The sequence below is a fragment of the Ipomoea nil genome, unplaced genomic scaffold (genome assembly GCF_001879475.1).
Source record: "Ipomoea nil cultivar Tokyo-kokei standard unplaced genomic scaffold, Asagao_1.1 scaffold2735, whole genome shotgun sequence".
Lineage (NCBI taxonomy): Eukaryota > Viridiplantae > Streptophyta > Magnoliopsida > Solanales > Convolvulaceae > Ipomoea > Ipomoea nil.
In genome coordinates, this window is record NW_017619163.1 from 925,323 (window position 1) to 951,127 (window position 25,805).

The 25,805-nt window shown below is 36.6% G+C and overlaps 1 long non-coding RNA gene across 1 annotated transcript; it reads right to left on the minus strand.

Moving 5' to 3' along the window:
• Positions 1-436: 436 nt before the first annotated feature.
• Positions 437-18,364, minus strand: LOC109156550. Its single transcript, XR_002050043.1, has 4 exons — positions 18,354-18,364; positions 17,112-17,120; positions 7,639-7,642; positions 437-556 (listed from the first exon to the last, which is right to left on the minus strand). It is a non-coding gene; the product is annotated as an uncharacterized LOC109156550 (long non-coding RNA).
• Between the last annotated feature and the right edge of the window lie 7,441 nt (positions 18,365-25,805).

Genomic DNA, 25,805 nt, shown 5'->3' on the forward strand with positions numbered 1-25,805 from the left:
CTTTTATGCGATTATGAATTTTCTGTTATGAGATTATGAATTTACAATACATTCATAATCTCATAACAGAAAATTCATAATCTGACCAAACGCGCGCCGTTAACACCACATTAGTGAAATTATTTTCTTTTTTCCTAAAAAGGGCACCCTTTGGATCCGTGTTCACCATTCATGGTGAACACGTTTCCAGGGCATAATTTGCCACAAACCCTCTACTGGCTCAACAACCAGCCGTGAAACTCCGTTGTATTTGTTTCGTTCGGGACAACCACCACTTTGTCTGGCCAACAGATCAAAGAACTGGCAAATGGTGCTGAGAGATGCGGATAGTGTAGACATTTTTTTCGGCGACTACGAAGACACTTGTTTTTATTAGCGCCAATGCTTAGATTTGACGATATTATCCTTAGATTTAACATCCATTTTGACAAAATTATAACGGAGGACTATTTATAGTCAAAAATGAAAGTTAAGGTATGTGTTTTGGTCGAATTGAAAGTCGAGAACTAAAAGGAGTACTATCCAAATAGTCAGAGGACCATTTGTGGTATTAACTCTATAAAATAATGTATTTTCAATATTCAAATAATGTACTTTCTCTAAATATAATATACATTATTAATATACTAAAAGTACATTATTTTTGTACTAAATGTACATTATTTTATAACATACAAAATATGGTCCATACAAATAATCTACCAAATATATCTATTGATCATACTGATCATAAAAAGAGTGACTAGGTCCCATATACCTTCCCCAAACTTGGACCAAATATATCTACCGATACTCCTTGACACTAGAACTGTAGGAGATCTATCGCTGAAAGAGATATGAATCATAATACTAGATCTAGTAAATAAACATTGTCACTCTTGAAATAGCTTGAATAATTATATCCTGCAGACGTTCGTTCAGATGACGAAAAACCCTGGTAAAATTTATAGGTGCACCAAACAAACGTAATACTAGGGATGCGGAACGACCAGATCAAAATATCTTTGGGAAATGTCTAGAATGTGATTATTTTAGAAAATTGCCATTAACTTTTACAAATATGCATGGGAGACATTTATAAAAAGGTTATAGTTGTCGACAACACAATTGCAAGTTGCTCGTTATATGATAATCTGGATCCAGAGTTAGGCACCGGAAGTGTCATGACTATTTAATTTAACATATAAAGGAGCAATTAAGGCATAGCTCGACTCGCTAAAATGTAAAATTCTCTTTATAACAATACACCATTGAGCGTTAACCTTGAAGGTTACAAATGGGTGTGTGCATGAAAGAGAAAGAAGAATAACGAGGTGATATGATATGAAGTGAGTTTGTAGCCTTATGGGTTCACGCAGATACCCTTGATTGATTCTAATCAAATAAACTCTCCCACGGTAAATGACATTAAGTTCCGATACATGATATTGTTGGCAAGATAATAAACTTAGATATGCAACTAAAGTCCCTGAAGGATTTTAAGTTCTCAAAATGAGAAAAAGTGAAAATCACAACATTAAAATATTAAGGTCTTTATATGACCTGAAATAATTAAGAATTGGCTAAGTATTTTCCTCCCGAAGAAGGAATATGTATCTATGTGCCATTATTTACTCTTTAAAGAGTTGCGAATGGGGTTATTATCCTCATATAGAAGGAATAATATGTGCTCAATAAAGAGTTGATAATGGACTTATCTATTATCTTAGTCAATATTGATGGTGTAAACATCAATGAAATATATAAAGAGAGCTTGATGATGTCAATTCAGGTTTAAAGACTGAGATTTTTGAAATAAAAGCTTGTGAAAGCTATAAGTATTACCTCGACTTGAAGATCGAGTTTTTCCTTGAAGAATTTTTTTATACACCAGTTAGCCAATACTTGATTTTGATTAGATATTTATACAAAACAATATATAATGGGCTACGTGGGTACTGGCTATTATTTTGTATCCCCATAATGCCAAGTCCCAAAACTGGTTGTACTATATTTACCCCCATTGTCCTATAAAAGGACAATAAAGATTGTATCACTCAATTGATAAAATAATATATAATGAAATCTTTTGACTAAAGATATTATGGTGTCAATATTATACCCACGTGAGCTCCAGAAGAGTCACGAGATTATTACTCCGTATAAAGTATATTCGTTCCATTGACAATTGTACATATTTATTTGCAAAATTCCTCTATACATTTTGGAAATTTAACGTATAGAACATCAAGATTGTTATCTTGAGGGGGAGTATATTTTTACATGAATCAATCCTGAAGATTGATCGATGACTAACGGGTGTACTCTTTTTCCTTAGTTAAGTTTTTCCCCACGGGGTTTTTCTATAAATATAAGGTTTTTAATGAGGCAGTTAATCTAAAACAAGAATACACATACAACATGCACTCTTTTCCTCAACCAATTTTTCCCACTGGGTTTTTCTAATGAGGTTTTTAACGAGGCATGAGTATGATATAGTAATGACAATGGAGAAAAGTTGCAAAATAATTGCTTTAATGGTCAAACCCCAAAATCCTAAAGATTATGCAGATTGCGCCCTGAAGGCTCATGGTTGTACTCTTTTTTCCTTAACTAAGTTTTTCCCACAGGGTTTTCTTAAGTTAAGGTTTTTAATGAGCGACCAATACAATATATGTTTTTACATATATCATGTACTCTTTTCTTCAACTAGATTTTTCCCACATGGTTTTCCTAGTGAAGTTTTTAATGAGACATGAATATATTTTCTATTGTACTCTTTTCTTGTCTAGGTTTTTCCCACAAGGTTTCCTAGCAAGTTTTTGACGAGACAAGATCGTGGTCAAATAATGTCCAAGGGAGAGTGTTATAAATATATCATAAGTGGACATTATTTCTATAACGGATGTAACGGTCATTATTAATACCATCATTATGGCTTTTGTATTATATATGTATTGTCATATATTGTATGTTGTATAGAAGGAAACACATGGATGAATGAGATGATCCTCTCCTTTTCTTCCTTATCTCTCTATTTCTGAATATTCTTACAACACTAATAACATATTAAAATAAAAAGAGGTTGCAATTCCGATTTCGGCCCGTGATGTAATTTCAGTCCAATTTCGCACAAAATTCCTATTTTCATCGGGATTGGTTCTAGGCTTTTAGCTATAAAATCCCACCTTCTCCAACCCTAATAGACATTCAGAGATCTTTGGAGACAAAAAAGAGAGAAATCAAGAGCCACAAGTTATCTTGGGAATCAAGAAGAAGACTAGGGAGATTTGGGAAAATTGTCTGGTTCAATCTTGTACTCTCTTGATAATTTGTAATTCTTTTATATATTTTCTATGTATAATTTAGCCATGCTTGGCTATGTTCCATTAGAGATTCTTGGGTGAAAGTGTTTATGAACCTATGTGCCTGAACTCTTAGATTCTTTAATATATTATTATTTAGGTTTTAAACTTGTGTTGCAATTGTGATTATATTGTTTGATGCTTGTAATTAGTGGCCATAGTTACTTGCTCTGTTTGCTATCTTTGTGTCACAACGGGAGTTGGACATAATTTAAGGCACGCACAATTGCACCTAACTGGTGCACCTTGGGAAATGGTAATTTTGTTAGAGAGTTTAATTCTTGATTATTGCGTATCGGGATATGGTAGTAGTTAGGGATTTATTATGATGCATGTTCTTGTTCTTATTGAGTGTTTATACCACGGGAGTGGATATTCATTAGTGTTAGTGACTACGTGAGTAGCACTATACCACCTTGCATCCTCACACTTGTTAAACCCAGATTTAATATTACATTAGGTTAGGCACTAGGGAATTAAACACTTGAATCCCAGGAATCCCAGTCTCTCTCTATTGTTTTCATTACCCTGAATCATTGCTTTATTTTATTTATTTATTGCAACCATCTATGTCTTTCATTAGGATTAGCTTCATATAATAAATTAGTAGCTAGTGCTTAATAAAACATTTTCCCTGTGGATCGATAACTTGTTACTCCGAGTTTATTTGTTTGAAAATATACTACAATCATGCACTGTAGGCTGGTGAGTTGTGCATTAATGCACATAGTTCAAGGCATCGTAGGACATTGAGATGTCAACTGTAGGATTTTTAGTTGGTGTTTGAATGCACAACTATAGACTTATCGATGCACAATACTCTGTATAGGAATGCACAATATTTTGTATTAATGCACAGATTCTAATATGACTAATTTACCCATAAATTTATATTTTTTAATATTTTAAATGGATTTGTTTCCTTAATCCGTGTGATTTGTTTCTTTTAATCTCAGCCATGCTTTATTATGATTTAATGGTCTAGATTAGTCCTTACGTCCTCACCTAAGGTTAAGTCCTCACTTGATCATCACCTTTTATATATATATATATATATATGTGTGTGTGTGTGTGTGTGTGTGTGTGTGTGTGTATACATATATATATATATATATATATATATATATATATATATATATATATATATATATATATATATACATATATATATATATATATATATATATATATATATATATATATATACATATATATATATATATACATATATATATATATATATATATATATATATATATATATATATATATTATATATATATATATATATATATGTGTGTGTGTGTGTGTGTGTGTGTGTGTGTGTGTGTGTGGACTGTTGATTTGGACTACATCTATGGTTGAGACTTAACCCTATATTTTACCTAAAGACCTCCTGCGCATTTGATCCGCATCTTTTATATATATATATATATATATATATATATATATATATATATATATATATATATATATATATATATATATATATATATATATATATATATATATATATATATGATATGGTATATTCCCGTGTATGTATGAACAGTGATGTATGTAGACAAGAGGAAATATCTCAAATACTCTTTTATTCATAATTGTGTTCTTGTAGAGAGAGGGGAGAGTGTGGGAAGAACCCCTAAAATGGAGGGTCAATGACCCTTATATAGGCCCAACGGTTGACCCGCTAACCCTGACCCGAACCGTTTGACCTCGACCCAAACAGGAGCGCGGAGCGTACGGGGAGCCTGAACCCGAGATATATTCCCCATCAATATATATGCTTGGAAAGACAACTTTGTCTGTGGATTTGATGGTCAACCCAACAGAGGACCTAACATGATAATGTAATAGTAGTTAGGGGACTAAGTCGAGCAAAAAAATGAATAGAGGACTTTTTTTAAGTAAATTACGCTAGTCGAGGGACCGCAACTGGTATTAACTCAAAAAAAAAAAAAAAAACAACAACAAGGGAAAAGACTACATACGCAAATCGAGAAACGAGTTAACCCCACGCCGTCTTCTTCATCTTCTTCGTCATCGCTACTTGTGGATTGGGGACTTAATAATAATAACAACAACAACAACAACAACAACAACAACAACAACAACAACAACAATAATAATAATAATAATAATAATAATAATAATAATAATAATAATAACAATAACAATAACAATAACAATAACAATAACAATAACAATAACAATAACAATAACAATAACAACACCAACAACAACAACAACAATAACAACAATAACAACAATAACAATAACAATAACAATAACAATAACAATAACAATAACAATAACAATAACAATAACAATAACAATAACAATAATAATAATAATAATAATAATAATAATAATAATAATAATAATAATAATAATAATAATAATAATAATAATAATAATAATTGATAGATACCCTTAATCCGGCACTCAGCCTCGGAGCGTGAAGAGTGGCCAGGCCCGATTGCAGAAGAGCACTTAGCAATTCAAGAGGAAGCGCATCTCTCGTCAGCAACAGCAGCACAAACACCCGGGAAACCAGGCCGCCCAGTGGGTGGGTCCTAGTCAGGGTCTCTGGCTGGCTTAGGAGGGTGACCAGGCTCGGTAGTCGGTATATCCCTATCTGGGTGCCTTAGCCACCCCGCCAGGCAGTTGGTGTGTCCCCGATGGAGTGCGCGCTCCAGAGGCGGTTAATGACGGATTCTACGGAGATTCCTTTCCTTGTCCAGCAAGTAGTTTCCTTTTCTCAGTTTAGACAGTTACCGCATTAATTATGGTAGATTCCAGAGCTTGTTTAGTTATTTTTTCTCCCTTCTTACCATATGAAGGATCTATTCTCTTGTATAAATACCCATCCGGGGTCACCGTGTAGAGCGTCGGATTCTTGAATAACATCCCGTTACTCTGCCTCTTTTTCAGTTACTTTGCCTTATTAACCTAATATTCTACGGTAGTGTTGGCCCGCCGATCGGCGTTGGAAGATGGGGTTGGCACACATATATGTAGCTCCAAGATATCACACCATAATTTGGGAACCGAGATCCTTGTAACACGGATTTCACGCAGAAGAGACATGATCCAAATCACTTCAGCACAAACATCTGCTAAAGCTTTATATTTAGCCTTAGTAGAAGATCTAGCAACAGTTCTTTGTTTCTTGCAGACCCATGATACTAGATTAGACCCAAGAAAAACAGCAAAGCCACTTGTGATTTTCTATCCTCCGGACAGCCGACACAGTCAGAATCAAAGAAGGCATGAATTTCCCTTGAGGATGACTTCCTGACTCGTAGGCCGAAATTAACAGTTCGTTTGACATACCGTAATACTCCCTTTAGTTGTTCCCAATGAGTAGCTGTAGGTGCATGCATGTGTTGACATAACTGATTGATTGCAAAGGATAAATCGGGACGAGTGATGGTTAAATACAGTAATGCACCCGCTAAACTCTTGTATTGTGTAGGATCATCATGTGGAGTTGCGTCAATGGGGATGGATTTTGACGTGGGAATTGGGGTGGACAAGGACTTGCAGTCTGTCATTCCAGCACGTTTTAGAATATCCTGCATGTATCTCTGTTGGCAAAGTAAAATCCCATCATTTTATTTAATTGCCTCAATTCCAAGAAAAAAAAATCTGGTTCACCAAGATCCCTGATTTTAAATGTAATACAAAGTTTTGAAACTAATTGAAGAACGAGATTCGTATCGCTTCCCATCATAAGAATGTCATCCACAAAATCAAATAGAAATACACAATCAGATTCCTGTGAGTAATAAAAAAGAGACACATCTGTTTTGGATGCCTGAAATCCAATAGACAGTAAAAAGGTGTGCAAACGATTAAACCAAGCTCGGGGAGCCTGTTTTAATCCATAAAGAGACCTTTTTAGCAGACATACATGATTTGGATAGGAAGCATCAATATATCCAGGTGGTTGCTTCATATACACAGTTTCAGAGAGATGACCGTTCAAGAAAGCATTATGAACATCCAATTGCTTAATAGTCCACCTAGAAGATAAAGCAATAGAAAGAAGAAACCTGACTGTGGTTGGTTTAACCACTGGACTAAAAGTATCAAAGAAGTCATGACCTGGCACTTGATTAAACCCTTTTGCTACAAGTCTTGCCTTATACCTTTCAATGGAACCATCAGTTTTTCGTTTGGTACGAAAAACCCATTTACACCCAATGATGTTCATGTCTGACTGAGATGGCACAGGTTGCCAAGTTTGATTTTGTAGTAGGGCATTAAATTCCTGATCCATAGCCTCTCACCATTCTGAATGTTTAACAGCTTGTGTGTAACAAGTGGGATCCGAAGGACAAACCTGAACCATTAAAATAGAAGGTGGAGCCCGAGACTGACTACGAGTGTGCATCTCATGGTTCCGAACTGTGGATTTGATCATTTTCCCACGAGGACGCCGACGTGGGCGTTTGACGGGCTGGACGGCCTCAACAGGCAGCTCTCGGTCCGGCGAGGCAGATGGTTCGACAACAGCAGTGGGCGGTGGTAGAGAGGAGTCCAAATCACTACCGGCGGTGCTGGGTAGGACGACCACAGGCAATGAAATCGCAGTGGGATGAAGAACTGACTCAGCCCACGGACATAATTTCTCAAGTGGAGATGACTGCACAGTATTTTTAGTAGCAAAAGGATAAACTGTTTCTTCAAACCTTACATGCCTGCACACATAAATCTTGTTAGTCTGTAAGTCCATGCATCTATACCTCCGAAACGACTCAGGATAACCTAGGAAAACACATGGGGTGGACCGGAACGAGAATTTGTGACGATTATATGGCCTGAGATATGTGTAACACAAACACCCCAAGACACGAATAAAAGAATAAAAGGGATTAGAATTATGCACTTTAAAGTGTGGACTGAGATTATTTAATACAACAAAAGGCATTTTGTTAATTAAATAAGTTGTAGTTTCAAATGAAAAATCCCAGAATTTATATGGGATAGAGGCACAGGCTAGAAGAGCCAGACCTGTTTCAACAATGTGTCTGTGTTTTCGTTCGACACGACCATTTTGTTCATGAGTTTAGGCACATGATTGCCTATGAAGGATACCTAACTCAGTAAAGGAATGATGCAATTTTTTGTATTTAGCTTCTAGATCTGATTGAGCGGCTTTAATTTTTGTGTTAAAAAAAATCGTTAAACCATAGTACAAAATTTATGAAAGATGGCATACAGATCAGATTTTAATTTCATGGGAAAATACCAAGTGTAACAAGTATAATCATCCACAAAAATAACAAAATAACGATAGCCATTAATTGACAAAAAGGGAGTTGGACCCCAAATATCTGTGTATATCAAATCAAGGACACTAGAACTGGATGTCTCAACACGTGCCAATGGGAATCGAGAGGATTTACCCATTTGACATGCATTACACAAACTAGGATTACATCGAATCGAATTATTTAACCCACTAACCGGACACGACCGAAGAATACGAAGTAAAATACAAAGATGTGGATGTCCTAAACGATCATGCCACACTGACGGAGAGGTGTGAGCTGTAAGGAAAATTGAGGGAGATGGCGTTGTAATTAGGAGCTTGTAGAGACCCCCATGAATTTCCTTGGTGTTGATATCCTTCACAACAAAAAAGACGGGTGAAACTCAAAAAACACTTTATTATCTATCGCAAATTTATGAACAGATAATAAAGAAGTAGAGACACTGGGAACATGAAGGATATTAGACAATTGGAAGGAACGAGATGGGGTATTAAAAGAAGCATGACCTACACGACTAATAGAGAGCGCCTTACCATCACCCACACGTAATGTGTCATTACCCGTGTATTCCTCGGATGTAGATAGGGCTGCAATATCCGAAGTGACATGATTGGTGGCCCCTGTATCAGGAATCCATGTCTGTGAGTCATTAGGATGCGACTCGGTATTTTGATACATCAAATTTTCTTGTGGAGGAGGATCATAGCGATTGTAGCATTTGATAGCCGAGTGCCCCGTACGACCACATAGTTGACAAACAATTGCCGGACCACCATTGCTGCCATGCCCGCGGTGGCCGCCACCTTTACCAGAATGTGTTCGGCCACCGCCTCCTCCACGTTGTGCGCTGGAATTCTGCCCTCGGCCACCTTGGTTGCCACCGCGTCCTCCACGGTGATGGTTACCGCCGCCACGTTGTGCGGTGAACGCCTCGAATAAACTCCTGGGAACCAAGAAAATCGACCAACTCACCTAGGGTTACAGTACCACGAACCGAGAGAGATGCGGTGAGATTTTGAAATTCCGATCGTAAACCACGAAACACATAGAGATTCATCTCGTCAAGCAACCGGTCTACCGGCCAAAGCAAGATCCTCCAAAATAACACGGGCACGACCAATATAATCAGCAACCGTGGAATCCCCCTAGCTCAGGAATTGTAGTTGTCCAAGGAGATTTAACGAGCGGGCGCGAGATGCGGAAGCCAAAGACTGTTCTATTGACTCCCAAACCTCCAGTGATGTACGACGACCAACGACGATGTGCATAACTTCTTCACTGAGAGAAGAAATCAACATGGACATAAGAGCCCGATCATGACGAAACCATGTTGCATAATCGGGATTGGGTGCCGGCGAGCCACCTTTGACGATGGGCAGATAAAGTGGCGGACTGGGGTTGGTTCCATCGACGAACGACATGAGACCCTGTCCATCAAGAAACGGAACGACCTAAGTTCTCCAAGATAGATAATTTTTATGTGTAAGCTTAATACTGATAAAGTGATGAGTAGTAGAAAGCGAAGACACGGCGACGCTAGCGGAAGACGTGGTAGCGGGGTTGGAGATGGTTCGTTCGGATGATGGAACATATTCGGTAGCCATTGAGCCAGAGAAAACCCTAGCTTAACTGATACCAGATGAGAACTGTATGAATTGTAGTATTGAATGAACTTAATTACAACTGTACAAACATGGGGAATATATATACAAGAGAAATCATAGGAAGACTAGAATAGGGAGTCATACTATGACTCAAATACAAGAATTTTAGTACTAGTCCTAATAACAACAACAATAACAACAACAACAACAACAACAACAACAACAACAATAATAATAATAATAATAATAATAATAATAATAATAATAATAATAAGTTTTACTACAAAATCATTTTAAATATTTAAAATAAAAATTAAGTCATTATGAAATAAATAAAATTAATACACTTATGTTCCTAGAAAAAGTATAATTACTAACCCAAATTTTAGAATTCTTTATCGATATTAAGAATGTATACCTCTTTTTTTTTTTTTTTTTTTTGAAAACCAAAACAAAGGCGATATATTAATGCAAAAGAGCATAAACAAAGTCAGGGGGAGCAAAGTCCCAAAACATTGAGTTAGCCTGAGAGTGGGCAACGGAAGCTAAATAATGTGCTAACAAATTAGAAGAACGAGGAATAAAAGTAATAAAACAAGATGTAAAAGAAGCCATAAGAGTTTTGCAGTAGAATATAGGAATGTCGATATAAGATTTGAACTCAGAAGTAGACGAACTCAAATGATGGCAGAGATCCATACAATCTGATTATAGACGAAGTGAAGAAATCTTCCTTCCTTTAAGCCACGCAAGCACCTCCTTACAAGCAATAGCTTCAGCCATTAACGAACCAGTGCAAAGAGGTAATTGTCCATTCTTGGTGGTAATGAACTCACCTGACGGAGAGTACAAGACTGCTCCGTAGGTTGCCTTGCCTGAAGAAGAAGAAAAGCCTGCATCAAAATCACATTTGTGCGTCGAGGAATTGCTAGGTGCCTGATCACTTGTGATACTGCTGTGTGATACCTCCCCTCTTCGACCGCTGCGAACTTGCGCTAGGAAGCCAAAGAGTGCTTTGATGCCAGCCACGTCTTACTTGCAAAAGGGATAATAGACTCCCACAACGCTGAATTTCTGGCATTCCATACACCATATAACAAAGCCGAAAGGAACTCCAGATCATCACGCTGCAATATAGAGAAAACATTGTCCAACCACGTCGCAAAGTTATCCACACCCAACTGTGTAGTATGCAAGGAAAATCCAAGCAACACCTGCTGAGAATACACACGAAACAAAAGTATGCATAGTGACTGATAGTGTGCTCATATAAGTGTTAGACATTTTATTCTTGATCAGTATTACATTTTCCAATATAAGTATTACATTTTCATTTTGACATAATTCACCTCACAAACAAAAATCTGTGAAACGGTCTTACAAAAGTTTTTACCGTTTATCATATCCTTTGCTTGTAAGTTGTGCATTCCAACCGTATATGCATATACGGTACCTGACTACCTGAGCTAAGGACTAGATTCTAGAGAGGCAAAAGTTACACCGAACCAAATCTCAAGCTATTTTTACTTTGCAACACTTTTTTTTTTTATTTTTAAAAGGATCATATTTCTTAGTTATTATCAAATTTATAATTTCTTGATATTATTTGAACTTTATCAGCAGAAAGCGGATATCTACTTTGAAGAAATAATAGTTTAGTACTTAATACAAAATAATTAGATTCTTTTTGAAAGGACAAAATAATTAGATATTCCCATTTCTTATTACACAAACATCAAGAAATAACCCATTGCATCCCTATTCAATTCTGCCATCTCATATACTAATAAAGCTACGGGATTTGGCCAATAATATTAGTTCAATTTCCCTTCAAATTATCTTCTAAATATAGAAATATAAAATTAAGTATTAAAATTCAATATGAGACTTGACCAATGAAATTGATGCATGCACCTAACAATTCCTATTTTTCTTCTTATATATTTTTTTTAAACTTGAGATTTTTTTTTTCTTTTTGTACAAATAAAACTAATGTTTACAAAATATATCATAAAAGCTATAATTAATATCTTCTAAATGACATTCATATATATATATATATATATATATATATATATATATATATATATATATATATATATGAAAAAGTTCAAATGCGGCGATGTCTTTAGGCGCGACGGAATTTCAGAATACACCAACAGTGTTAACAACATGCACCAACAGTGTAAGGAAAACACATCACAATGAAATGCAAAAAAAAAAAAACCAAAAAATACACAACAGACCTAAAAAAAACATCATATAACTCATTACACCCCAATGGTGTATTTCCGAACACTGTATGGTGTTTTTACTCACACCTAATGTGTATTTTTGGTAATGCGTACCTAATTTGTGCGTGTTTTTGTGGTGCATTTTCCTAACGTTGATGGTGTATATTTGTTGAACTATCGGTGACGCCGCACCCAAGGACATCGCCGCACTTGAACCTTACTATATATATATATATATATATATATATATATATATATATATATATATATATATATATATATATTAAATAAATCTATAGTACATAAAGTGATTAAAGTCATTACTTTAGTATAATATTTATATACATTAAGCTTTGTTTTTATTAACATATAGAAGTAATATTATGAACCTACTATAAAATGAATGAAAATACATATAATGTACATTTAGTTTGAAATTTTTGGACATTACAAATTATGTTTATAGACATATAGAATAAATATTAGAATAAATTTCACTTTTGGTCCACTGATTATTATACATGAATCATATTTGGTCATTGACTATTAAAATTTTCTAATTAGGTGCATGAGTATATAATTTGTATCACATTTGGTCCTGTCATCCAATTTTTCGACCAACTATTGTTTGGAACTCCTTCCAGAAGTGCTCATTCCAGAAGAAGCAAATGTGGCACTTCCACAATAATTGGTTCGGAAATTGAAAGACAAGACCAAATGTGATACAAATTACATAGTCATGCACCTAATTATATAATTTTAATAGCCAAAGACCAAATGTGATTCATGTATAATAGTTAATGGACCAAAAGTGAAATTTTCTCTAAATATTATGAATATAGTTTGAGATGAATGTTATTAAACATGATACATCTGTAGTAATATTTATATACATTAAATTTTGTTTTTATAAACATTATGAACCTACTATAGAGTTAATGTAAATAAATATGATTTATATTTAGTTTAGTGTTTATGGACATATAGAACAAATGTTATTAGTATAGTACATGATGAATATTACTAAACGTAATGCGTTCTTAGTATACTGTCTATGTACATTAAGCTTTATTTTATGAATATTATGAACCTACTATATGAATGAAAATGCATATAATGTACATTTAGTTTAGTGTTTATGGATAGTAAGGTTTTATTTATTGACATATAGAACAAATATTATGAACATAGTCTATGATAATGTTATTAAATATTATGTAGTAATTGACATTTGATATAAAACGCTGTCATTTTGGACTAGGATCCATCATGGAAGGTGACCCTAGTCCATCATAGAAGCAACACGCATGGCCTGCATTTACTAAAGAAATATATTATATTGGAAACCTTAAACAATACACATAGCCTCCACTTACTAATATTACATTTAGTGTAATAGTTTAGTAGATGCAAATTCTAATACTTTTGGGCAGCCAAATACATTATTTGTTGTGCTGACTACATTTAATTCAAATTTTCAAATTCAAATTTTGTGTCTACCAAAGTCACTTTGCACTCTAGCTTTTAGATTTCCCTTAGCTTGCTAATAACTACTCACTAATTAGGTTCAGTCTTTGGAATTTTTATTATTTATTATTTTTTGGTATAATTCTCTTTGTATGCTCATGATATTTTTGTAGTTTGACAAGTGATGAGTCTATGATTTTTTTTTTTATTTAATCCCAACAGTAAGTCATTATAGAGCAAAATTTAATATTATGTACTATACATACTTTATTATAATAAATATTATTAAAATATTATATAATATTTTCAATATTTATTTATTTGCACTATTTAAATTTGATAAATAATATAATTATTAAATATATGTTACTATCCATACATCGCACGGGTGTCATACTAGTCACTATTCAATTCTACCAAAATAAAGTATAGTTATTCCCACTTCTTATTACAGAAACATCAAGAAATAACCCCTTGCATCACTATTCAATCTATCTATTATTATAATAAAGTCAAAGGATTTGGCCCGTGATATTGCTCCATTCTCCCACCCAAGATTTTAGAATTATTTTTTTGTTTTACAATTTATTGCATGAGGTAATAACCTATTTTCTTTTTTCAATAGGTATTAGTTGCTTTATTTTCCAAAGCTATTAATTGTTCTTTAATTGACATTGTCAGGTAATTAATTAGTTGCACTTACCAATGTGTTGTTTACTTTTACAAGTTACAATAAAAACAAGCATGCTAAAAGATAATGATTACATTTTTTTGAATCTAAATTTTGGTGGAAAATATCTTATATCATTTTAAAGTACTATTTCATGAAATATTGCATTAATTGTAAACATTTTACATCACGCACTTCCTCCATTTTTTATATTTTGCTATCAACTACTAATCATGCAATCTCGTGCAAGACATATAACTCATAAACAATCGCATGCTATCAACTACTAATCATGCAATCTCATGCAAGGCATATAGGCATACAATATGATGATATAGTATAAGTATGGATAGATATACATATACACTCTTTTGTAAAAAGAATACTTTTTCTGTGGAGGTTTCTTAGAGTCGCAATGACTCGTTTTGCTCTTCTTTTCTTAGAGTCTCAATGACTCGCTTTCTTAGAGTCTCAATGACTCGCGGACTTTTCAGGTCTATATTCCTTAGGGAACTCTTCCCTACTACCTGTCATATATCTCAGATATTAATGGGAAATCTAATCATCCCGATCATATGTATCTACCCCACTCAACGGCAAATCAAACCAACTAGCCAACTTCTGTGGTGTCAATTCTATCTTAGTACCTCTCACATTAGAGGTAACCTTTGTGACTCCCTTCTTCTGCTTGGTAGACTGGTTCTCATAGAATTCAATAACTAAATCCAGATAAATTTCCTCCTGAATCCTTAAAAATTTCCTCAATAATCCTCAACTTTCTAACATTCGATTAAAACCTTCAGAAAAGTGCTCAGGAAAATAAGTTTTACCTCCAATGACCGAATAGTTGGAACCTTCATGGCTAGTTTCTTCCACTTGCTTCTTTCCTTTTGCCATTGCTATCCAACTTCTTGCTTTGAACTTGTTAGGATGAGGTAGATGACTCCACTAATATTTTTCTTGTGCTTGGAATAGCTTGTAGGATGAACTCTTGAACTTTCTTGGAAGAACTAGGGTGATTTGATGAAGAAAGATTTTTGTTGGAGTTGAGGCAGAAAGCTACGCCAAAGGGAAGGAGAGAAAGATGATTGCAAAATTCTGATTTGGGGAGATTCTGGAAAAGAGCTTAGGGTGAACGGCTCCCCTTGGGCCCCGGTTCGAGGACTGGTGTCAGTGTGCCCTGACACGGCCCCAGGTCACAGGCTATTACATGGCCCGTGACCACGTTCCGTCCAACGGAACGGGGTCCGTTGTTCTCCGTAGGCTAGACCCGCCTACAGGTCGGGTAGAGGGGTCGGGTCCAATCCGGCCCCAAATCCCTTTGGTCCTCTGACTTTGTCCAAATTTCAATTGAGATCAAAATTGATGTAGTCCTTGACTTTATAAAATCCCAATTTCTTAGTCAATCATTTAACTTTTCAATTCCTTTTCGAGATTGCTTGATCCAACATGAACTCGAATTAGATTTTTGTCTAATTCTTTCTTAACGAAGATAAACTCCTTCCGTTCTTACCTTACTTGGGAATTAAACGCTACTTTCAGAATTATCTCTTCTACTTTAAACTTTAATCGTTCTCTAACGATTTTCGCTTTTTCCTTTTTATTAACTTGTTCCTAAAAGTTTCACTTCTTATTCTCGGTACTCTTGTTTATACTTTTGCAAAAATATTTCTAAGCAACACTTTAATCTTCAAGCCTCAAACCAAACACAAAATCGCACCAAACTTTTTCAAGCACACAAGGTCAACAAATACAAAGCAAAAACCAATAACACTTATTTTCTAGTTAGAGTGTTACCTTTTTCAAGACCGTGCCCTCCAGCCTATGTCTGTTCCATGACCATAATCCTCCTAGGTCCGACTCCTCCCGAACGTCCCTGCTGAGCCTCTCCTCGTCTATAGTTGCCATTTCTGTGCGGACCTCCTCTCGACTGATTCCCACGACCCATCCCCCGGTTTGGTGCCTGACTGGTTGGGCCTCTAGACGGCTGGCTCGGGGTCGTACCTTGGGATTGCTCCGTCTTCGGATACTAACAGACTGCAGCACTATGACCCAGCCTCCCGCACTGGAACTAAGTCATGGTAGCTCCTCCACACGTGGTCTTAGGGTGATCCTTGCCGCACCTCGTGCAAACCTTGTTCCTCTCACTAGATGATCCTCCAGCTCCAACTCCCTGTCTCATCACTAGATTCTTCCTTTCCCCACTTCGGTTGTCATTTCTGCCTGTAGGGTTGAACCTATGCTCCTTACTTGACTGGAAGTCCATACCCTCATTCTTCTTCCTCGATCCATGCATGGCATCTCGATGGAGTTGCTGAATCTTGGAGTGACCAGCAGTTGCGTCGTAAGCCTCAGTTAACGTGGCAAACTTCGTCGCGGAGAACAATCTCTGTGCATCATAATGCAGTCCTCGGGCAAACTTCCGAGCCTTACTAACTTCATCAAGTGCCAAGGTGGGAGCAAATCGAGACAACGCCACAAAGCGGGCGTGATATTCCTGAACTGTCAAACTTCCTTGCTCTAGATGCAGGAACTCCTCATATTTTGCAGTCTTGACATGCTCCGGATAGAACCTCTCTCTCATTACTGTCTTGAACATCTCCCAATCAAATCCTTCTTTTTCCTTGATAGTCGGTCCCTCCATTACCCACCAGTGGTCAGCTTCTCCTTAAAGGTAGTACACGGCAGCCTTTACTCGTTGATCTACTGGACAACCTACTACGTCGAATAGCTTGTCGAACGTGCGGATCCAACTCTCAAGGATCTCCGGGTCCTCTTGGCCCAAATAACTCGGTGGATTGCGTCTCGTGATCTTCCTAGACACATCCCCGCCACTATTGTTCCCATTAAGCACTGCGGCTCCGATAGTCTGAGTCAACTGCGTGAGCTGGCGTAGGCTCTCAGTCAGGTGGGTGGAAGACGATGCTCCGGGTCCTGAGAAACGGGGAGTCACTTCCCTAACTCTTCGCGGTGGTATTGCGGCGGTCCTTTAACATGATCAGAACAGATCATTCTTGTTAGCACAACTAAGGGTTAACTTCAACTAACTTCTATATTCTTAGAGCAAGGCTTACAACAAGCAAAGCACAACAAACACACGTAAGCATAAACTCGTATGCTTCTTACTTTTAGCAACCTCACAAGGTTTTTCTTTCACAGTCTAACTTCTAGCTTTCTTAACTTTCACTCCTACTTTCAACTTTCAAACTCTTGGTTTTTCTCCTTCAACTTCTCACTTTTAAACTTCTCTACTTTACTTTCAAAGATAAACAAAAACACTTTAAACACATTGATAAAGCACATAAACAGTTAAACAAACGCAAAGAAAACTCACAACCTCACCGCGTTCCTAATTGTTACTTAGAGTTCTTCTTAACTCTGTTTCTCATACTTAGTCACTGAACTTAGAGTCTTTCTCATCTCAAATTTCATAACTTAGGGCTCTTTCCCTAATCTTATCCTTCCTAGGATTTCACTTAGAGTTCTCTTCTTAACTTGTCCTTTCAAGGACTTCAACTTAGTGGTCTTTCCTTAACTTGTCCTTCCTAGGACTTTTACTTAGAGTTTCTATACTCAATCCTATGGGTCAAACTTCCTAAGTCTCCCGCGGTTCGTACCGCTCTGATACCAACTTGTAACACTCGACTTTTCTTAAACTTCATTACCAAACTAAAACTTGAAAGATAAACTAAGGCAGCGGATTAAAACAACTAAAAACGCTTAAAGAGGTGTCACCGCCCACGGTGACTGCACAGGCTACAAAAGGAAACTAAAACTAAACATTAAAGTCTTACTAGCAACCCAACAAACTAGGGGATAAAACCCCGGTGTCCAGCACCATCAAAACAGGGTTAGACAATTACAAACCCAAAAACAAATTAAGAGTTTTAGACTACGAAAGCTATCTAAGCTAATCTAGTCTATCTCGTACCCTCTCACGAACTGGGCCCACCTGACAGGGGTTAACAAACAACAAGTAGCAAACAAACCCGTTAGCACGAGGCTAAGTATAACGTCACTCAACCCTGTAAAGTAATACAATATATACTTTTGGAAAACAGTAGTTTCACATTCTTACATTAACAACTTAATCACTTAAACCATACTTTGGCATTAACTTCTAGATGCTTGCAACCTAATTAACGAATAGGCATGCTTATACAACAAATAACTCATCACAGTCTCAAAACTTGTAAACCAATCTAAAGCTTTCTCAAGTACTCAACAATCTCATGCTCTCTCATATAACCAAATAAGCAATCTCATGCTATCAAATATCTCATAGGCAATCTCATGCTATCAAATAACTCATAAGCAATCTCATGCTACTAAACATGCAATCTCGTGCAAGACATATAATCATAAGCAATCTCATGCTATCAACTACTAATCATGCAATCTCGTGAAAGGCATATAACTCATAAGCAATCTCATGCTATCAACTACTAATCATGAAATCTCGTGCAAGGCATATAACTCATAAGCAATCTCATGCTATCAACTACTAATCATGCAATCTCGTGCAAGGAATATAACTCATAAGCAATCTCATGCTATCAACTACTAATCATGCAATCTCGTGCAAGGCATATAGTCATACAATATGATGCTATAGTATAAGTATAGATAGATATACATATACACTCTTTTGTAAAAATAATACTTTTTCTGTGGAGGTTTCTTAGAGTCGAAATGACTCGCTTTGCTCTTCTTTTCTTAGAGTCTCAATGACTCGCTTTCTTAGAGTCGCAATGACTCGCTTTCTTTATACTCGTGGGCAAGGCAGGACTTCACCATGATGTGAATGAACCTATTGGGCTCGGTGTCTAGCCGGCCAATCTTTCATCCCGCCCACAGAATCAATCTCGTGGTTCCAAATCTCAGACTCTGTGGAATCAGGTATCAAACTATCAGTGTGCACACCCCCTGACCAGGATTCCAAGCCTGGCGGGAAGTTTCCAACCTAGTAACGTGGGAATATCGACCTTGTTACTTCACATCAGATCGCAATGTCCGTTTCTTTCTCTTTTCTTCTGAAAGGACATAGTCCTAACGGTCCTCCAAAACAAGTTTTTCCTCACAATAGATACACATAGATATAACTCATGCAACTCAAATCATACAACACTTTACTTATGCAAATATGCACATAACTTCTCAATATGACAAGATAATGACTTTCCAAAATGGATGAGTTTTTGGAAAATAATACTTAGGCTCACGTTGGCCACTTATGCACTTTTAAAACATGATATGCTCAAAATGCTATGTACTGTAAACATGCTTCAATTCCCATTTATTGTGAACTCTCATAGAACACTTAAACCATGCTTGTAAATCATAACTTGACAAATCTTCTCATCAAACACTTAGCAAGTATTTATCATGCACTTGGGACTCAAATTACTCAACTTAGACTCGTTCTCTGTATAATAATACTCAAGATAGACATGCTCTGTACACTTCAATATTTAGGAACTTGGCAATAATCTCAATGAATCATAATATACACTTTAAGCATGCTTTTCTAACAAAACTTATAAAATAGTGTTCATGCTTCTCATTTTAACAGTCAAATAAAAACATGCTCATCAAATAGATAATCAAGGTCTGATACTTCAACATTCTCATTCACTGTAAATAACTCAAACTACAATTTGCAACAATTATCTCCACAAAATCTATCATAAAAGGCTCAAATCTTCACAAAAAACAACGCAATCAAAGTCTAAATGTGCGTCAAGACGGTCCCGAGGTTTCGAGCCATAAGGACCCGCGACTCCTGGTCTAAAACGACACGTAGCTGAGCCACAAGGGCCCGGCCACTGCACAGTACTTAACGGAGCTCTTGGCGGGACTTGACGCGTCTTGCCCCTTGGCCCGTCATTTGCACGGTTTAGGGCAACAGCCCTCTCCTAGGACCGCCCCCTAGAGCCGACTAACCACGGGGCTGGCTAACGGCCTCCCTCGAGGACCGTTGGCTAGGCCCGTTGATAAGTGCTTATTTGTCTATATTTTCCTCCCTTTCACTAAGCCATTTTGCTTATAGATCATTCCAAATTTTGTGAGATTATGATTAAATTGTGTTATTTTGCTAGGAGTTTTGTTTGGAAACAAAGATGAGTATTTTCAGGCATTTTGGTGGACATTGAAGTTAAATGGAGCATTTTGGATGCATTAGGAGTCCATGGGAGCCAATGAGAAGTTAAGAGGATTGAAAAAATACTTCCAAGGGAGCGTAAGAGTGGTGTATTCAATGGTCTTAGTCATTTGGGCAAACCAAAACAAAAGAGGAGCAAAAGATCAAGACATTGTAATTTTCGCTCATTTCGGACACTGTTCGGTTTTTTTTACTATATCTCGGCCTAGGAATGTCCAAATGGAGTGATTCTTGCAATATTGGAAAGCCAACTTAAAGGGATACAACTTCGTTGAAGAACATAAGTGCCAATAAAATGGTTTTAGAGGAGAAAAGAGCCTAGAAGTCAAGACAAGTGCACAAAATTCTGTTTCCAGGAGCCTCGTACGCCTTGCCGTACGCACGTACGCATGCCAGTACGCATCTCTTCTCCCTGATCCAGTTTTCACTGGAAATGCACCAAAAATCGTACCCCCTAGCATACGCCCATCCAAGAGGCCGTCCCAACCTGCTCTGCCTCTTTTTGACCCCGTTTTCTCTCATTTCTACATGGTTTTGACTCTTGTTAGAACCCTAGACACTCTCATTTACTTTCCTTCATATTTTTAGGTTAGATTAGGCTTAGATTTATGTTTCTTAACACTTTTGAAGCTTGTAATCTTGGATTTGAAACTTGGATTCCAACATTTGAAGATTGTTCTTCCGTTTTCAATACATAAGTTCTTACTTCCTTTTATCTCTTTCTTTTGCAAGATTTATGTTTGTTACTTATGCTTTTGTGTTCTTTATGCTATTTAATCATGATTAGTTAGTTTATGGACTTGAGTTAGGGTTGTATTATCTATCTTGATGCTTGATTTGTGATTATTGCAAAAAGGGGGAAGAACACTAACCTAGGGTTCTTGAATTTATGAAGATTTTGTGTTTGTATTTTGTTAATGCTTGGTGTACAACATTCATTAACATGTTTGGGAGGATTCTTGGCCTCAATGAGAGTTGGGTAAAGCTTCAAAGCCACTCCTTGCATAAACCCAATCTCTTCCTATGAAAATAGGGGAAATTGGGGGTTATTGGTGCTTTGTGTTCTTGAAGAACTTGGAGTTGATTCACCACGAGAGTGGGGCAATTCCTTGTTCTAATCATGTTAATATGCTCACATGAGTGACTTATAGACTAGGATTCCTACGTGCATCCCCTCTATTCCTTAGTAGTGTGATTTTCCCCAATATTTAGGTTGTGCTATGCATCTAGAAGATAATGCTCACTAGCTTGAGTCCCATTTCATTATTTCGTGTTTATGTCTTGTTAATATGTGTTTTGTTACTTTGTTTAGTTACCGTAACCTTGAAACTTGTTTTTATTTGCTTAGCTTCTTGTTGATTTCCTTATGCTAGTGCCTAGTTGCTTGTGATTGCGTATTGCTTGCCATAAATTCCAATCCCCTGAGGACGACATAAAACACCCGAGCTCACATCTTATTTTTGCAACATCAAAAATTGGCGCCCTTGCCGGGGATTGGTAATTTGGTGGTTCTATACGATTGCTTGTTTTACTAGCATTAGAGTTTTGGAAATCTTAGGAGACTAAGTTTTGTTTTTATTTGCTTATTTTTTCTTTTCAAGTTTACTTTATTTGGTTTGATTGAAAGAAATTTTTCAAGATGGATCAAGGAGGATATTACAACTCTCAATCTTATGGAGGCTTTGGAGACTACATGCCTCGACATGGATACTATAATGTTCCATCCGTTAATCCTTGTACACCTCAAGCCCCACCTCCAAATAGCTATCATGATGCTCAATTTCAAAGATCCTTTCCTACCACAATCCTACCAAGACTTAGCTTGTCATTCCCAACCTCCATACCATCATCCATATCCTCAACAATACCAAGATCCCCAATATGCTTTTTATGATCAATACCCTCAATGTTCACAAGACTACAATCCACCTCAACATCTTTTCCCACCACAAGATTACTCTCCAAATCCATACCCTTCACCCATTCATTACACACCATACCCCCAAGACACTCAACCCTCATATGTTCATCACATTCATTCACCAAGTGTTGGGAAGTTTGGAGTAGATGAGGAGACCTTGGCATTGGCTAGGCGTTGGGGAGTCACTATTGTACACGATGATGGCATTGACGATGAGGGCTATCACATGAGACCAAGTGATGATGAATATGCCAATAATCAATGGGGACATCAAGAACCACTCTATCAAGAACCTCAACAAGAATTCAAACCATTTGATCAAGATCCGGAGATGAAGTTTATGATGGCCAACATGTTTAAGCAAATAAATGAGCAACAAGTTCTACTAGACAACATGATGGCTCAAATACAAGGTTTGACAACTCAAGAACCCGTTCAAGAATTGTCTTCCAATGTAGATGTTCTACAAGAGTTGCTCTTTCCAAATGAAGGTCATGTGGTTGATGGAAATGTAAAGGAGGGTGAGGACCTTGGAGATAAAGATGAAGATGACGAGGTTTATGATGAGTGCATTGAGATGGAGACACCAAGTTGGGGAAGTATAGAATTTCAAGGGAATGGTGATAAGGAGCAACTTGGAGATGGTCCAAGTGAAGAAGTGCTAAAGAATGATGAAGATGATGAAATTTGTGGCACAAATGAAGAATGCCTTTCAATGGATGACACTCCTTTGGATGAGGATTTTAGAGTGATTTGGGAACTGGGAGGAGTCAATATTTTTAAAGTTTAAGCCCTCATTAGCCTATATTCATATCCAAGGATTCTAACTTCCTATTGGTGCATGACGAAGACCCAAGGTTTCCATTACTTGCTCAAGAAAAGGAAAATCAAGAAGAGGAAAAATGTGGAGATCAAGAAAAAAATCAAGCTCATGGCTACTATCTTGATCCAAAGTTTAGGAAGAAATCCTTGGTTGATTTATAGATCAAGAACTGATTTGAAGAAAGAGGCATGAAGTTTAGAATGAAGAGAAATGGAATCCTAGCAAATGGTGTGGCGAACTTGATCTTAAAGGAATTTGTTGATGGCCACCATTTGAAGCACTATCTTGAGGATAAGTTTGCTAGGAAGGATGGAATGTTCTTTCTCCAATCCAATGATGGTTGAAACTTGAGAGGTTGAGTCGAGCTAGCGACGTTAAACTTAGCGCTTCATGGGAGGCACCCCATGTTATCTTTCATTTTATTGCACTTTACTTTTTTTTTTTTTACACTTTTATTATATATTATGCTTTCACTTGTGCTTTCATGTATAAATTCTCTTGACTCTAGGAATGACACCAAGGAGTATGCTCAATTCCAAGAAGGCTTCATGATGATTCTTTGACACAAGAAGATTCATTAGGGGACTCTCATCTACCTTCTCTACTTTTTTTAATTGTGTATAGTGCTTTACTTGGTGTTGATAGTAGAGATTGTGCTCCTTGTGCTTATTGTGATATCCTTCCCTCCTTGTTCTTTGTTATCTTTCACATCAAGGACAATGTATCCTTTAAGTGTGGGGGAGGGGATAATTTAGGTGTTTTCTAAAAATATTTTGAAATTTTTGAAACTTTGCTTGGATGACTCTTTGTGCATAATGTTTAGTAAATTACCTTTCCTTGCTTGAAGTTGTGATTACTCCCTCTTTGTTGGTTTGCGGTTTGTTTTGGTGGAACTTGTTGCAATTCAACTTGTGATTGATGAGCCAACGGGTAACTCATGATTGATCTATTCTCTTGCCAATACCCTTGTTAACCACTTAATAATTGAATCAATTCTTGATCTTGTGTGTTATGCATTGCTAGTGAAGGCTTATGTGCGATCTCGGTCATGGTTGTTTTGCTAGAACTTGCCTCATTACTCTCCAAGTGAAGTCTAAGATTTGCATGTTTAGAAATGATTTAGCCCATTTTTGTTTAACCCGAGCCTTTCAAGCCTACCCTTTACACATGTGTTTACCACTAGTTGTCCCCGTTGAGCCTTTTGTGTTTGTTTAATAAGTGCTAAGCACTTGTCCCTTCATTGTGATTGTTTTTCCTTGTGTTAACCTTCATCATTCAACCCTTAACCCCTAGCCAAAATGTTTTCCTCCACCCTTGAGAGAATAGATCATTTGTTCTTTTTCATTGAAGAGATCTTTTTTTGGAGCTTGTTTTGTAAGCAATCATCTTGTTAAACTTGTCTAAGTGGGGGGGGGGGGGGGGGGGGGGGCATGTTTCATAAGTTTGTTTATTGAAATGAAAGAAAAAAAAATGATATTGAGAAAATTGAGAAAAAAGTGTTGAAAAAAAATGGAAAAAGGAAATGAAAAGAAAAGGAAGAAGAATAAAAGTTTGAAGTTGTTTTGAAAGTTATACTCAACCCCCACTACTTTAGAGTGTTGCTTTATGTTCCATTGTAAATTGCTCCTTAGTTTATAAATGTCATATCTCTTCTAGTCCCTATTGTGAATAAATGTGAAGTTCTCTCCTTTGTTTATTTTCCATACCCCTTCTTTGTTAGCCATTCACCATTAGCCCCATTACAAGCCTAATAAAAGACCTATTTGATCTTAGCATGCATTCTTAGAGTTGAACTAGTGAGAGTATGAAGGGCAAGCCTATGGAATCTCATTCAAAGTCAAGTTTTGCATAATCTCAACTTAGTATTTGTGCATACCTGATCCTCACGTACTTTAATAATTTTGGTACTTGGTTATAGGCTTGAGAATTGAACTTGTGTGAAAGGCTAAAATGATTCTTGAAACAAGTTGGATTGTGGTTTGTAGGTTGTGCTTAGTGGGAGAATGATCAATTTCATTGCTATGTTGATGATTTATTTCTTGTCTTTGCTTGAGGACAAGCAAATGTTTAAGTGTGGGGGAGTTGATAAGTGCTTATTTGTCTATATTTTCCTCCCTTTCACTAAGCCATTTTGCTTATAGATCATTCCAAATTTTGTGAGATTATGATTAAATTGTGTTATTTTGCTAGGAGTTTTGTTTGGAAACAAAGATGAGTATTTTCAGGCATTTTGGTGGACATTGGAGTCAAATGGAGCATTTTGGATGCATTAGGAGTCCATGGGAGCCAATGAGAAGTTAA